The following is a 15,309-nucleotide window of genomic DNA, read 5'->3' on the forward strand; positions in this document are numbered from 1 at the left end:
AGCCAATTCTCCCTCACCCTGTATTGTTAGAGCCATGTTTCTAGGTTACTCTTATTTCAAGTAATAGTACTTTAACTGCACATCTGATCATCTGCCTCAGACCACATTACCTAGAAGCCACAGAAAATCATTCACTGTCCGGAGCAGCTCCAGGACATAACGGTGATGGATCAGGGAGTCCAGCAGCATTCCAGCCTGCAGGCACAAACCCCACATGTGCCCTGGTGATGTCCGGAAAATAAAATGCATGGAAATATCTCATTGCTGGTACACGACATCTGCCCTCAAATTGCCCCAAAATCATGCTGGCAAAGCACTACTCAAACTTTTCACTCCAAAAAAAAAAAAAAAAAAGCTAAGAAGGCAAATTTAGGCCCTTCCATTAAAAACCAGCAACCATCACTGCCAGTATCTGAGCTGGAATTCTCCTGACTTCAAAAACCACCGCGCAGTTACTTTTCAAAAGTGAAAGTCATATATGTATTCCACGTAGATGATATTACAGTAGGATTTTTCTTTTCAAAATTTCCAGTTGCAACATTAGCACAAGAAAGTTTATGTTTCAGCTTTAAAAAAATCAATTATCCTCCACTTTCTTAATTTTGAACCTATTATTATTTTATAAAGGGAGCTATGCTGCATATTATAAACCAACTGTTTGGTTTCTGCAAATAAGACCTTTATGGCCTCACTATTTCAGAGCAAACTTTAATGATGTTTTGAGAGGTGGGGCCTGGGGCGCTCACTAACAGCTCTTTAAATACTGACAAGTATGTGCTCTTAAGTAATGCAAAGGCTCTAACTCCACACTAGCTCAGAAAGCAAAGAAACTGCACCAAAGACTTACTTTAAAATTTTAATATATTCCTATTGTTTTGAATATTAAAGTTCTTAAAAGATATGATTTTTTTTGAGAAAGCCAACAGCTGTATTAAATTTCCTCTCACCAAGAAAGCAATCTTTATCAAGAATAAAAACCCCTATAGAAATCGAAATGACGGGACGTTTCTAGCTAAGTGAACATGCAGATCTGAACACAAACCTAAATCCTATCAGATCTCACTCGAACGAGCTCAACAAAGTCCTGGGCTACCCTGGAACTTAGCTCTTCTTTTCCAAAAGCTGGCTGAGCTAAGATCATCACACAAGGCAGGGAAGGAGAGAAGACGAAAGTCCACCTGGCAGCCTCCATCTGTTTTCTTCCAGCCAAAAGTCGCCTCTAGGGTCGCCCTGCTAACAAGCCCTCCCCATAAGGAAATCCGGCATCCACACTGCCCCTGCCGTCCCCAAGCAGTCCCGACGCCTCTCTCCCAGCCTGTGAATGTTCTTCTAATGACCCCCCCTGTTGGTGGCACCCTTCCCCTCTTCCCTGCTACACACACACACACACACAGAGCCACAGCAGTCTTCCCAAATCACAAATTTGATTACATCACCCCCACTTCAAACCCTTCAGAGGCTCCCTGGTGGAATTCTAGCCCCACCCCAGACACTGCTTGCCCAGCCTCACCTCAGTACACAGGTCCCCAGTGACCTCAGGGGCCCCCTGACTTGCTCCTACTTCCCACTTGTCTCCAGGCTCATTTTGACTGTTTCCCAAGGAAGCCTTCCCTCCTTCCAACTACCACAATTTGTTCCTCTATTCCTAGAACATTCTAGGCTAAGTCAACTTCTGACAATGCTAAGCTCACAAGAAGCAAATACATTTTGCTTACTAATGTGGCTCCACCCTCTCTCCCCTAGACACACAGAAGTGCACGTGTTATGAATAAATGAATGACGGGGTGGGTCTCAAAGGGACAGACATACCTACTCTCACCCGTCCCGACCCTTGTGTCTGTAGAATATCAGAAGAAAAACCAGAATTACCTTTCCTGAAGGTCACTTTCTGATGACACCCTTCACTGACTACTGTGTCAGTTCTAGTAAAACCCAAGCTCTTCCAAAGCCCTCCATCCCGGACTCTCTCCAGTGTCCTCACCAGCAGGGGCACCTTCCACCCTGGACCACACAGGGCACTCTCCCCGTTTCCCCACGCCAAAAGCCTCCAGGCATCTGCCCGGGCTGCACCTGCCACCTGAGCCACATTCTTGACTACTTCTCCTGGCTGACACTCTGTCCTCACAAATGAATGTAGAGTCCATTTCTTCCAGGAAGTCCTCTCTGATAATGTCCTTTAGGTCTTGGTTGGGCTTCATCTATAGCAGCAGTACATGGTGACCAACTGGGTGTTTGCCCGCTCCTTTGAGACCACGAACTCTTGGGGGCCACGTGGGAAGGAGTGAGAGATTACAAGAGGGGTGCGGGAAGCAAAAAGCAAAAATCACAGCCCAAGTCCCAAATTCAAGGGTACTTTCTCAGGAAAAAGTATAAACAATTTCACACGTGTGCAATTTGGCTACTGTTTTTGTGGCTTGTGGACAGCAAGAACTTGGTGTTCTAGTCCAAAACCAAGATTACATGCAAAGAAATGTATATATTCATATCCAAAGGAAACCAGAGCTGCTCAACAACAGTTTGCAGTTAGAATTGAAAGGAACTTTGATAAAGGCAATCTCTCTCTCTCTCTTCCTTCTTTTCTGGCATCATATAATTTTAGAAGTATTTGCGTGACCAAGAGATGGCTACAGCCCGTGATTCTTCACTGAAGTGTTTGGGGCTGAGGAAGACCAGATTACATTCACTGCATAAATGCAATCACACCAACACACTGATAGGTGCCGTGGTGGTGGAGATGATGTTCCAAAGCAGGCAACCTTATTCTGTAAGAGAGCTCTAAATAGAAAGTAAGAAATGCAATGTTCTGTAGTCAATTTCATTTGCTATATGGGTCATTAATTGATAGTATATCTTGTCTAATGAAACCCAAAAATAAATTGTCAAAGTCGATTTTCTTCATCTGACCATTTTATGCTAACTTTGGATATTAAACCCTCACTCCATAAGTAAAACTCAGGCCTACGCTGCAGCATAGTTACATCCCGTGGAAGAAAGCCGATCAAGGGAGAACTGGAGAGTTTCCCTTCAGAAGCTGCTAAGTCTGGTTTTGCACCTGTACGTGATTTGCAACCACGTCATCGAGAATGGAGAAAACCTAACAACTGTGGGGCGAAAAGCACTGCGGTGCTTCAGAAAAATCAAAGAACGCTGAGCTTTGTGAAACAGTCCTGAGGCACTTAAATCGTACTTTTTCTGAAAGGCTCCAAAACTGACCCAATTCACCATTCCAGGTTCAACAGGGAGGTACCGGAATTAGTAGAGAAAACATGCCCTTGAAGTCTGACAAGGCCTTGCTTGAATTCTGCTGCAGCATTTACTAGCCACTAAACGGACCAATTCCTTAACCCTCTGAGAATGCTTCCCGATCTGCAAAAGGGGGCTGCCACCGCCCACCTGGGAAGCATGGATGTGAATTCAACACGCAAGTACGGTGGCCGACTGGTACCTGACACGGGGCCTGGCTAGTTTCCCTCTGCTGCCCTTCTCCCCCTTTAAACTTGCACTGTTCCCCCGGTAAGGATCAAAACCACGGAACAGAATGCCCGATTTTTCTGTGTATCCCCGGATACATGACTTACCCTTAGGAGGCCAGAAAAACTGCTTCCTCCCCAGTCACTATCAACGTTCTTAAGATTCTGGGTATTTTTAACTCTATTTTCCAGGGAGACTATTCCAGACCTTTCCAAGCACTATTCTCCAGGTTGGCTCCCCTCCCAGCACCCATCCTTTCTCACTTCAGATACTCTGTATGATTGCCTTCTGTTCATGGGAAAGCGAGTCCGGTAGGGTGTGGAATCCCAAGGACTCCACCCTCCCTCACAGGTGAGTGTGACTACCTTCTGCCCACTCCTCACTCCAACTCCAGCTTCTAAGAACTCTACCCTCCAGGACCCTGCAGACTCTGCATCTTCCCAAGACACACACGTGGCCACGACCCTCCCTTCAGATTTCTTCCTGGCTGGCCCTGCCCACCCCCCGGCCCCTTAAGGATAAATGACATTGCCCTGAAAAACCTAAACGCCACTGACTGACACACCAAAGCTGCATGGTCTGGGCTTTCCTCCAACCCAGGCAGGGCCCTGCCCCGCCTCAGCCTCAGTCTGCAGCTCTCGAGATGATGTAATTCACATGCAAGGCTATGAACACCAGCTAAGAATGACGATTCCCAACGTGTATCTATAGTCCGGCTCCTTCACCTGAGCCACAATCTCATAGACACGAGTGCCTCTTTGAAGTCCTAACTTGGATGACAAATGGCATCTTAAAAATGCCTCATGTTCACCATTTAATCTGGAATTCGATTCCTGGCAGGTACCTCCCAGACTCCCCATTTTAGTAACAGCCCCAGCACCCAACTATGTGTTTGAGGTCACATTCAATTTCCAATGTTCCCTCCCCTAATCCCTGCCCTGGAATCAGTCCTATTATTTCCGTCACTAAGCCCATCTCAAATGTGGTTCTACAGGGACCATGGCCGTAACCCCCCAAGTTCACAGCATGGTACACTGACTAACAGTCCTCCGTAGGGTGCTCCCTGGAGGGGGAGGCATCTCCTGCCGCTGGTCACCTCAGAAGGCACTGGATTCTCACAAAGGAGGCCCAGGAGAAGGGACTCAAGGTTCTCCCGTGGTCTGAGCTTTGAAGGGCCTGAGGTCTGGGGGAGCTCCTAATTAGCAGACACACTTGCCAGTGAGCAGATGAGGATGGAGGAACCCAGGCAAGGCTGTTCTCACTCCAACCCCTGGGCTCTCGGGAGCCACGGGAAAGGCCTGTGTCCAGGGCACAGCCCGGCCATCACAGATCCCAGCCAGCATTAGCCAACACGGACAGCCTAGACTCCATCTAATTGTGACACTTACTTCTGTTCTGTTCCCCACCCAGAATGTGATGGACTCATTCAGATATTATGGCCTGTCTCAAGCGATACAAATTCAGTGATAAATGAAGTGCCCACATTTGGACCAGAGCATGAAAGGAGAAACAAGGCCTCATGTTCAGCATGATGGTGGTGGCCAAACCCTTCCACCGAGTGAGATGAAGCATGATGGGGGTGAGAATCCAAGGTCCTAGGTCGGCCAAAACATCTTCCTTCAAGGTTGGCTGGGGTGTTGCAGACTCCCTACCGCAAACTAACTACACGGCCGTCAGTGGTGTACATCAGCTGCAACAGACACGGAGTCAGCTATTTATGCCAACATGGGTTAAAAGTAAAGGCCGTTGCAGGGAGGCCTGCACGGCTGCTGAGGCAAAGCACAGACCCGGCTCTGAATGCCCACTGGCTGGAGAAGAGAGGAAGCTACGGTCCCCTTTAGCGGTCGCTGTGTCAACAAGATCCAGGTGAGCCAGCTACTTAGGAGAAGGCCATGTTTTCCTGATACTCAGAAAAACCAGCCTCGTAAAGGGAACACAAGAGTGGCATGGATTTTAGACCCCCCTAAGCCACTTTATGAAGGCAAAGTAAAGTAAATGGCACAGGGATGTTGAATGCAAAAAAAAAAAAATTAAATAAGTAAACGGTGACTGCTTCCTCCAACAGCATCCCCTGCAGCTGCACACCCATGAGCCTGCCACTCTCTCACCAGTGACCGCTGGTCAGGAAGTGCCATCACGCACGTCACACAGTGACAGCCAGGAACCGCGTGAAGAGCACGTTTGTGTAAAAGCAGGAATCGAGCAAGATGCTGCAGAATTTGACTTTACAAGATTAAATACTCCATGAAAAGAATCCCTCAGCAGCCGCCTAAATCAATTCGCATCTCACTTCTTCAAAACAATCAAACAAATTTAATAAGGGCGCATTTGTCACCAAATATAAGGAGGACCAAACAGGTTCCTCAAAGCAAGGATTTTAACAGGTATCAAACACCAGTGGGTGATGTGCTAACAAAGCAAATATTCCAAAAAATTAGAAAATAAAAAATGACTAGGATAATACATGGATCAAGGCAACTGTTAAGTTTTGGCTCTTTAAAGCGATGGAGACAGTACGGAGGGCAATCTGGATATTTCCAATGCAGGGTGTGCACAGCCCACATTTTCAGACGCAACAACATGCTCACTTGGCAGTACAAGAGAAAAAGAATAAAGAAAAAGGAAAAGAGGAACAAGAGAAAATTAGAAACACACAAGAACAAAAATGATTTTGACAGCATATACAAGAATTTATGTGAGTGTGTGAGGCCAGGGATGCTGGGACGGTGAGACCCACACTCACCTCCTGCTCAGGGGAAGGCAGGGGCCTGAGGGGAGTGGTGCTGCCGGGGGACCCCAACATGATCAGCGCCCCTATCCAAAACTCCACCTATATGCGTCTAGGCAGATTTTGAGCTACAAAATGTGGTCGCATTTCAGGCTGGACAGTTTTACTCACTTCCACCAAGAGTAGCAGGAGAGAATTAGGCTGTTCCTGTACCAAAGCATTGTTTAAAAAATTAATGACTGTGGAATAGTAAAAGCAAAAATTCAGTAAAAGTGACTGGAGGAGAATGTGCTTGACCCGAGCTCACTGGCCACGTTATCTCACTGACGTTAAGATGCTGGCTGAGCCCTTATGGTACCAAAACAGACAGACCCACCAGGAGGGAGGTTTAATGCGCTGCTGTATTTTGATGCCGAGAGCCATGCCTGGTACACGAGGTTCTGGGTAAACAATGGTGACAGTGTCAACCACTATGGGCTAAGCACACATCCAGCTACTCCGCCAAATCCCAAGGGCAGACTTCAAAAGGCAAAAACAAGTTGGCATTCTCTGGTGGGTCTGCAGAGTCAGAGCCAAGCAGTTGCTGAGCAAAAATGTCACCAGTGCCTCCTATGACAAAAGAGGAGGCACTGGCCTGGGGCTGGGGCAGGGCTCTAGGCTTCCACTGCTCACCAACCAATCTGTCCAGGGGGAGAACGTGGTCTCTGCGTATGTTGCACCTATGCACCTACCTTGACTGACGCCTGGGGGCTCAGCAGGAGGTGACATGTGAGGTGAACGGAGCCAGCCTCGGTGTAGCACGGTGCTGGCAGCTATGCCCTCAGCAGCGCCCAGGCTCCTAAACCTGACACCTCGTCTCCAAGGAGCAGAAGGGGAGTGCGGGCATGAAGATCACAGGGCCCTGTGAGGACAAGTACAGGCCATGACATGCCTTGCCCATTCCTTAAGCCATAGAGTTATGTCCGGGAGGAACAGAAAATTCATCCAGAGCCTGCTAGGCACCTCACACACGTGGGGGACTCGGGTCCCCTGTGCCTATCACTCACAGGGCTGGTCTGGACATTCTTTTTATCAATTCTCTGGCATCTTCTCCTCCAACTTACCAACAAACAGAAAGTAGAATCTGATCTTAGTTAATTTCAAGAATCACAGAGCACCGCCTCCACAGTGGGCCCGGCAGCCGTGCCAGGTCCTCCGACCGTCACCTGTCAGACCGCCATGAGTACTCTCCAGACTCAAGGCCTGAGGCCGTAGGCCGTGGGCACACAGCTTCCCTCACTCTCCCCAGCAAAGGGGGACCACCTCTCGGCAAAGGCATGTCACCCTCTTCTGCACGAAGGACAGCACTATAGATACACAGGGAAACAGAGCAGATGGTGGGGGGGGTAGGCAGCCCAGAAGAGCTCGTCTGTAATTCCGAGACAAAGTGGGGCCGTTGACTTAATCACAGGGACAAAGTGAGGATGAACATTTCCCTGCTCTTTCCCATACTCCGTGATACGCCTTTCCCTGCATAAGGAGTTCATTCGGAGGTCCCTGGCGGTGATTCTGATGTCCTAACATGGCATGCTGGCTGTCGGGCAGAAATAGAGGGCCTGAGCCGAACAGGTGCTGGGCCTGGGAGGCAGGAGACACCGGCTCCAGCCCCAGCTCAACCAGCCCCTCGTTCTGCCTCTCGGGATTCAGCATCTCATCTACAAGCAAAGGGATGAGACTATCTTAAGACAGGCTGCCCAACATAAATGAAATGAGAGCCATGTAAAGAAAGTTTCCCAGTTGCCACATTTAAAACGGTAAACAAAGAAACAAACCAAGAAACAAAAAACAAATACTAGAAAATGATTTTAAGAACAAATCTTAACCTACTGTATGTAAAATACTATCATTTTGACATGTAATCAATATAGGAAGTGATAAGATAGTTTACATTCTTTTTACTAGACAAGTCTCAGCGTCTGATGTTCATTTGACCTACAGCAAATCTCAGCTCAGAGCAGCCTCCTCCCCAGCTCTCCTAGCATCAGTGGCTGTGGCTACTCTATTGGACAGCAACTCCAGGGGTCCCACCAGGGTCCTGGCTGAAAACCTGGAGTAAGTGTCCACAATAACCCTAAAAGGATCTCTCTGAAACAAAGGCGGATTCACTTTTAAATGTCTGTAAACCGGCGGGCTCGACCTCCCTCCACCCTTGGCTACAAGAGAGTCCTCTTCCTTGCTGATCCCTTTCTGGATGTAGGGAAGAAACCCGGCACACAGCCAGGGTGGACTGGCCTCCAGGTAAACTTACCTGCTTTCTGTGTCCAGTCCCATGATGTCCTCCTTCTCAAATGGGATGCAGAGAAGGAGGATCTTGTCCCCAGAATTGTCGGATGCACAGTCCAGCCTCTTGGACTTGGGCAAGATGAAGAGTGACTCAGTGAAGTCCTTGATCCTCTTCTCCACTACCCTGCAGTCCTCGTAAATTGAAGGCCACTTTGGTGCGCGGCTGCTCGGCCACCTCCCCATGCAGCAGAAAGTCAAAGAGCTGAGAGTCATAGAGCGTGGTGCCATACAGCTCCTCTGCACGTGGAGCTTTTCGAAGCCTTGGCCGAGAGGCAGTCAGTAATGATGACAAGGCCCAAGACCTTGCGGTGGGTCTGGAAGTCGCTCCACCCATTCTTGGGCGCATAGTGGTGCCTGTAGTGGATACAGTTTGCCCACTGGGAGCCGCACGGACTGATCTGACTCACCAAGGTGATTCACTTATAGATGCAAAAGAAATTCTCCTCTGAGATGATCCCCACCTGTTCGACCACCACGGGGAAAGTCTGGTGGTCCTCAGCACACTGCTCGTAGTCAGGGATGCTCATGTTGCAGGCCCTGACGAGAGGGGAGAGGAGATCGAGGTACATACTGTACTGTGGGCTGCAGGCCCATCTGGGTTGTGGTGACCTGGTGTGTACCAACCAGAAGGCAAGGGAAGCTCAAGTAAATCCGGGGGTACAGTTTGTCCTCAGAGTCTTCAAATGGCTACCGTAGCTCGGATCACATTACCCAGCTTTTGGTCTAGGCTTTCTGCCCTGCAGAGAAGGGTCATTTCTTGTTTTCTGTTTCCAAGCACCTACCAAGGCCCTGATGCAAAGTCACTGCTGAAAAATGCTGAATAAGGAAGTGAACAAAGGAAGTGCTTTCCCCAACCTCCTTCAGCAGAATATAAAGAAAAGGACTACAGTGGGATCAAAAGATCTGGTTTTCTATCCAATTTATTTGAACTACTAAGCTTCAGAATAATGGATAAGAAAACTTGCCTTGGGGAGGAGGGTACAGTTCAGTGGTAGAGCACGTGCTTAGCATGTACGAGGTCCTGGGTTCAAACACCAGTACCTCATTTTAAAAAATGAAACAAATAAATAAACCTAATTACACTCCTGAAAAAATATTTTTTAATTCAAAATTCAAAAAAAAAACCTTGCAATTGACACAACATTGTAAACTTGACTATACTTCAATTAAAAAAAAAATCTTTGTCTTACATGAACATATCTGGATTACAGAAGTTTGCAAATGTAAAATGCCTAGGGTACCACCTGCATAAAAAGGGGTGACTGTACAAATTTAGTATCGCTCCTTTATGAGCTATATTTCATTTGGGGGGTTTATAACTTCTTAGAGCTAATTTTCTCAGATTAAAAAATATAAACAATACCTGATTCTCAGGACTGCTGAAGAATCAGATAACCCTATGAAAACATCTGACCCACAGAGGTTACTCAATAATGTTTGTTGAATGAATGAATAAACCAGCAAAATGAATGCTGCTCCCTGCCACAGACCATCATAATGGTACTGCCTGGAAATCCCAAGCCCACGTTCCACCCGTCTCGACACTAACAATGTGGGTGACCTGGTCAGGCCTGTGTGATTCTCTAAGCCCCAGTTTAATCGTGAATAAAATTAGGGCAATAAAACAAACCTCAAATTGTTAGTGAGTCAGTAATGAATTGTACCCCAAACTTGCAAGTTGGAACCATTAAGGAAAACTATACAAAGGGTCCATAGGCCCTCTCCATATTATCTCTTACAACTACATGGGAATCTACATTATATCTCAAAATAAAAAGTCTAATTTTTTAAAGAGGCTATTGAGGTTAAATGAGCTCACTGTCTCAAATAAGGAACACAAAGCACAAATAGGACAATGCCCAGCACATGAGATACACTCAGTTAACATTCCCACTCAACCCATTGTTCCCTCCAACTTCAGAGCAAGAGGATGGGTCCTCGTGGCAAGAGGCCACTGCACCTGAAGCTAACAAAACTAATGGTGCCCACTTCCAAGAGCTCCTGTCATCACCCTTGTTCTAATTTTCTATTAGTAATTTTTTTCTTTTTATTAAATAGAAACTCCCAATTGCATAGCCTTCACCTGACTAGACATCATGATGGCAGCCCTTCAAAACCTGACCACAGAGATCATGATGGCAGCCCTTCTTGGTGAAACAATAAAATGAAAAGCCATTTCCACAAGACCTCTGTGTAAATCTACTAGGGAACTTAATCCTGGACTGAGGAAGAGGACTGGGGAGGAGGGGGCAATCAGGTGCACAGAAAACTATGGGCCACCTGTCCCACGATGGACTATAGACTCAACCCTCACCCTCCAGGAAATTCAAAATACACACCGACAGATTGCTATGGACAAGATTTTTTTTTTTTAAACAAATCCCTGAATCCCTAGCAGGTCTTATTTCTACCGAAACACCAATGGATTATGTGTATAATGTTTCACAAAAGCCCTAAAATATTATCACGCCAACTTGACACATCAAGAAAAACTGAGGTAGAGAAGTTTATCACATTGTACATGATTAGAGAGAGGCCACGTCAGACACCGTATTTAAATCCAAGCCACTGCTCCAGTGCTCACACTAGAAAGTGTGACATACTGCACCTTTCCTGCCCTCTCCCTGCAATAAATCTCTGAAGAGTCTTTTCTGTGCCACCTGGAATCACAATCACATCAATTTTCCACAAAGTGCTTTGTCACTCCTTGGAGGCTGTATCAAAATCTAAAGGGTTGGGATTGGAGGAGTGATTTGCATTTTCTGTTTCTCAAAGGAAACATGGCTTTAAAAGAAACTGAAAAGCACATATCTAGTCTAAGACCTCATTGTGCAGAGAAAAAAATGGAGGCTCAGAAGAGATGAGGAAAGGTCCTTATTAATAAATATATCCTCAACGCAGCACCAAGCCAGCCCTGGGCACTGCTGGGGGAGGATCTGGGAGACCCAGGAGAATGAGTGTTAGAAAAAGGAAAGAGAATAAGCATAAAAGGCCCTGTCTCTACACCACCATACAATGGAATTCCACCAAATTACCAAGTAAGGGTGCAGCCAATATTAAGGTGGGCTAAGCAGGTTATAGAAACCTGGAAGTCTCAACCATATTGGAAATTCCAACATTTACTATGTTTTTTTCCCAGTTCAAGCATCAACTCAGTGGGAACTCTGTACCAGGGACTACACGAGGCCTGGAGTTCTCCCAAATACAGACCTATATTACCACGTGTACAAACCACATAAAGGCCACCAGAAGAAAAGCACCCACAGATGGAATTACTGAAACTGAAAGCAGCCAACCAGCATATATTACTAAGAAAAATGATGCTCCTAGAAATGGACTCATGGACATAGAAAGCCAACTGTGTTTAGCAGGCAGGAAAGGGGGGATTAACAGATACACGTTAATAAATATAAAATAAATGACAAGGACCTACTATATAGCACAGGGAACTATATTCAATTTCTTGTAATGAGTTGTACTAAAAACAATCTAAAACATATTTATACACATATGCATATGTTTATAACTGAATCTCTGCTGTACACCTGAAACTAACATTGTAAATTGACTACACTTCAATAAAAATTAATTTAAAAAAATAAGTAAAAATAAAAGCAACGCCATTAAGAAAAAATAAAAGAACACTCTAATCCCCTTAGCTGTAGCTGCTGAAGAATTTTGGTTGCAAGCACCAAGTCCACTAGATCACTCCAGCACTGGCTGTCACTCTTTCTGACCATCAGAGAGTCACTTGGCTTCACTGAGGTTAATTTTCTCTTCTGTGAAAGGCTACAGTTGCAACTAATGATGTATAGAATCTCATCATTCACAAGCCCAACAATTAGTGAGGACTTCCCATGGGCCAGGCTCTGGAGAGATGAAAATATAGGGTCCCAGTTATATTCATGGGTAGAAGAAGTTTATGCCATAAAGACATTAATTCTTCCTATTTTGATAGACAGATTCATTGCAATTCTGATTAGAATTCCTACCAGATTTTTCATGGAATGTAACAAGTTAATTTATGGTCAAGAATAGGCAAGAAACTTCTTTAGAACCACCACTGGGGAGAGGTGGATTGGTCATTCATTTCCACTGGTCTTTCTGATGTGATGAAAATGTTCTGGAATAATAATTGTTGCACAAGTGTAAATATGCTAAAAGCTGCTGAATTGTACCATTTAAATGGGTGGAATTCATGGTGTGTGAACAATATCACAATAAAGCTGTTATATGAAAAAATATTTCTTGACAATTATTTTTCCCTCTATACTACTTAGTCTGCCCCACAATTTAAGAAAAACAAAAAACCAAAACAAACCAAACTGTGCCAGGAGCTCTTTAGGACTGCAATGTCCCTGGGTCTCCAACGCCTCTGGTGGTGCTGTTCCTGTTAACACACCAAGCTGGGCTGGGCTAGTTAGGGAATGTAACTGTCTTTTTAAAATCGATGGTCACACGTTTCACCCTGGGAGAGGGAAGGAAGGAGGATGACACAGCCTTATGCCTTCAGCTCATTTTTAACTGAACCAAGCCCTGCTATCAACACTGTAATCCCTCTCACTATAAAAACACATGACACCAACAAGCATCGCCATCATAACACCTGAAAGTGTTCAAGATACTTACCTGGGGCAGAAACACTGAGGGAGGAGACAGAAGCTCGCTTGGCACTGAGGATCCCTTTTCCCAACTCCACCAGTAGCTGGGCTTTACAGCCAGAGTCTCTCAGCCCAGGGAGCAGCGCAGACGCCACTGAGCTGTTCCTCAGGGAGCGGGAAAGGAAGACCAGGGCAGCCCCGGAGTCGTGGGGCAGGGAAATGGGTGGAAACGCGGGCTGCAGCCCCGCTCGGTGGCCAGCCCCAGCCCCAGCCCCAGCTGCCCCGTCCGGGTCCGCAGACCCCGCCCGCCTGGGACGCAGCCCGCCCAGTTGTGGGGACGGGCCGGTGGCCGAGGAGAGGAAGCCCGGGAGGAGAGGACTCGCGGGCGAGAGAGGGGAAGGGGACGCCAGCAGCGGACTGAGTGGAGGCCGGCTGGGTGAGAGGCGGCAGGTGCACACCTGGCCCCGGGAAGCTGTGGCACTGGGGCACTGGGGCAGGTGGCGCGGGCAGAGGGGTCTGGCCCGAGCAATTCAGCTGAACACAGGCTGACTCGCGCCCTCGTGGTCTGTGACACGAGGACCGCCCTCCCGCAGCCACCTGACCCCTTTCCCGGGAGACCCCACATTGCACTTCCACAGCCAGAGGCACCGGCCCCAGGCAGGAGCTAAAGGCCTGCCGGGCGACAGAGCTGAGAAGCCTTTGGGGCTAATCCCCGGCTCGGAGCTGGAGCTTCCAACCCGCGGTCCAGCTGACACCGACCGCCCATGCGCAGGAGGGCCAGCAATCCGCTCTTGGTTCTGCGAGAGAAGGTGGGGCAGTGAGGGAGGGAAAAGATGGGAGGGGGAGGAGAGGAGGGAAAAAGTGGAGGGAGACAGATGGACAGGAAGAGCAGAGAGAAGGGAGGGATCTGGAAAGGGTAAGGTCCTAGCGGGGATGGAGAGAAAAAGCTTTACCTCTGGTGGCACCCTGAAGAAGGCGACAGTCCTGCCTCTGTACCCTTCTGTAACACTTCAAGGCCCGCAGCTCAAGTTTTACCTCCCTGATCCAGCCCTCCATCCGATGCTGCTGCAGAACCCCTACGGGTATCACACCTGTTGCCCCCACGCGGAGCAGGGTTTTCTGTTGGTCTGGGAACCAAGCACCCGCAGGTGTTGTCGCTCAGAACTACCTTGGGAAGAGTACATATTCCCCTTTTACACGCTGGGAAACAGGCAGGCACGATCTTTGCCTTAGCTCCACTGTCCCAGGTGTTGGGCTGGCAGGGAGCGGGGTGGTTCAAGATCAGAGCCCCAGACAGAGCAGACTGCCTGAGTGTTGGTGCATAGTCCCCATCCGTCCTGGGTAAACCACACTCCACCCTAGTGGAACCATCAAGGGCTCACAGTAGTTCCCTGGGTGTGGGAGAGCTGTCCTCATGTGAAGGAAAAGCCCAGCTGGGCTAACAAGCTAAGTCAGAAATCTAAGTGTGATAAGTGTCGGTTTACTGATCTAAATTCTGCTGGGCTAACTCGTAAATCTGAAGTTTAGTGTCAGTTTACTGGGCTAACAAGCTAAGTCGTAAATCGAAGCTCAACAAGTGTCTATTACAAGTTGACAAGCACCAGTGTGCTGATTCCTTGCTTTTTGTTGCTTGAGCCTTATTGGCTAATACACCCTTACTTGTAATTAACCCTTTAAAACTTCATGTGTATGTCTTGGAGGTGGGTGCTCAGAACTTCGGAGCAGAAGCCCCTTTGAGCCCGCCGGCATAATAAATCTGAGTACGCCAACACTCCGAGTGGTGATTGTTCCTTGGCTGGCCTGTTGTTTCCATAACACTCAGTTCCAGTGCCCAGCTTGCTAGGTATATAGGAGTGCTACCAAATCCAAATTCATTCTCTTCAGTGCAGGACAGGCCAATAAGTTGGGAGACCAGGTGTTGGGGCATGGAATAGCAAGTTTCTGTAGACCTAGATGGCAAACTAATGTCCTGGAAAACCATCTCCCCAAGTCAGAATTCAGGCTCTTTTCCTACGTGCTTGGTTGTTGCAATCTTCTTGGTGTAGGAATTCCTTCTTGTTAGAATCCTTTGTTCTTGCAGCTATCTGCCTGGGTCAAATCTCTGTAAACCTCTAACAAAACAAACGTTATTTTCTATTCTGCAATTTCTTATCTTTTTATGAATGAAAATGTGTTAAATATACTTAA

At 47.2% G+C, this 15,309-nt stretch overlaps 1 long non-coding RNA gene across 1 annotated transcript in view; it reads right to left on the reverse strand.

Annotated features, from left to right (window-relative positions):
* The window catches only part of LOC135320555 (uncharacterized), a 101,284-nt gene that overhangs the window by 23,112 nt on the left and 62,863 nt on the right, over window positions 1-15,309 (reverse strand). The window contains exon 10 of the long non-coding RNA XR_010379735.1: window positions 8,487-9,058. This is a non-coding gene — a long non-coding RNA (uncharacterized LOC135320555). The remainder of the gene's footprint in view (window positions 1-8,486; window positions 9,059-15,309) is intronic.

This window comes from Camelus dromedarius, unplaced genomic scaffold (assembly GCF_036321535.1).
Source record: "Camelus dromedarius isolate mCamDro1 unplaced genomic scaffold, mCamDro1.pat HAP1_SCAFFOLD_14, whole genome shotgun sequence".
Lineage (NCBI taxonomy): Eukaryota > Metazoa > Chordata > Mammalia > Artiodactyla > Camelidae > Camelus > Camelus dromedarius.